The sequence below is a fragment of the Poecilia latipinna genome, unplaced genomic scaffold, assembly GCF_001443285.1.
Source record: "Poecilia latipinna isolate Pla-1442-1.1 unplaced genomic scaffold, P_latipinna-1.0 Scaffold1306, whole genome shotgun sequence".
Lineage (NCBI taxonomy): Eukaryota > Metazoa > Chordata > Actinopteri > Cyprinodontiformes > Poeciliidae > Poecilia > Poecilia latipinna.
This window is the reverse complement of record NW_015113922.1, coordinates 41,813-43,524: the sequence shown is the minus strand read 5'-3', so window position 1 is coordinate 43,524 and position 1,712 is coordinate 41,813.

The following is a 1,712-nucleotide window of genomic DNA, read 5'->3' as shown; positions in this document are numbered from 1 at the left end:
ACTCTGTATGGGGTTAAAGGTCAGGCCTGTTTGCTGCTCATTGAACCAGCTACCAGTTGTCTTTGTCAAAGTGAACTGGTACAAAGTCCTGCTGGAAAATGAAACCAGAATCTTTGTGATTCATCAGAAGGACGATTTAAAATGTCTTAGGTCCTCTTCAGCTGCTCTGCTGTGCAGCCAGAAACAAAACCAGACGCTTTAATAAAATGTCATCTCCACTTGTCTTGTAAACAAAGCTCTGCGTCAGATAAATTCACTGATGACAGAAGAAAACAATGTATCTGCTCAGCGTGATCTGTGTTTACCAGTCAATTCTCATTTCATTAAATCGACTCAGATTTATCTGCAGTAACACGAATCAGCAGCAGCAGCAGTTAAATCCTCAGAGGAGTTCAGCGGGTTCTACACTCTGTTATCTGACCCAGACCTTCAAAAGGTCAAAGAGCGACACAGGCCAATGGTTTTCAATAAAGACATAATTAAAAATTCTCTTATTTGCAAATGCAAACATCAGCGGTCCATCAGAAAGTGGCTTAATTCATCTACTGCTTAAATTAAAAATGGATTCCTGTACCAGTGGGGTGAAAAGGAAATCAGAAAGAGGTTTAGGTTTACAGACCTGTATTTACTCCCTCTGTAGATTTACTGTTTCTTCATTTTTCTGTCACATTTAACTGCTTCAGATCATCAGTCAAACTTTAATATCCAACTAAAGTAAGCAGAGAAAAAACAAGATTTTCTTTTTAAAAGGATCGAGAAAAAATCTGTCCTGATCCTGAAGATTCTGGGAAACTGATGAGGACTGATGAGACAAAAAATGGACGTTCTGATAGGCTTTGTTCCCGTCACATCTGGAATAAAATTAACCCAGAACATCAGACCGAGAGTCAAACACGGTGGTGGTAGAATGGTGATCAGGGACTGCTGTGCTGCTTTTGGCCTGGACAGCTTGTTCTAACATAAGAAACCCTGAAAATTGTGACCCAAAGCTCAAATATACTCAGATTCTGCAGCAAGACAATGTCAGAAATTTAAAAAAAATAAATTAAAAAGGCCTTTAACCCTTTGAAGACGAGGTCTAAATGGCCATCCCGGCGTGGAGTCTCTCTTCTCTGTGCGTCAGCGCTCGGTATGAAGCCATGTAGCGACAGCTAGCAAAACTACTACTAACCCTGCACACACCACGAACTCTAACTAACACACTTATAGTCTAAAAAACCCATCGAAACACTCTTAGTAAAATCCACAGCATCACTGTGCCCTACTCTCGTGCCGTATCCAAGCCCCCCCGCCCCCCTCGTCTCTTTCCGCGTGTCTCCATTCTACCTAGCAACAGACCGTCAACACATTTTTATTGGTTGTTTCGAAATGTGGTACATTTAGACCCCACAAAATAAGGCGGAAATGATCGATCTTATTTCTGGCTTTATTTTGAAGTAAATAACCACAAAACCAATATAAAAACACCACTTTTATAAAGTTTGAAGTCCGTGCTGTCCAACAGAGTCGAAATGAAAACTCGGTATGCGTCCATGTTATTACGAAGCCTTATTAACGCGTCACATGCTTGTACGCCGCACGGCGGGCAGCAACTCTATAGGGTTAAAGAAAAACAAGTGAACATTTTAGAGTGTCCTAGTCAAAGACTTACAATAATTGTTTTTAGATGTTGTGGCATGACATTTACAGGCAGTTTACGCTTCAAATTCTCC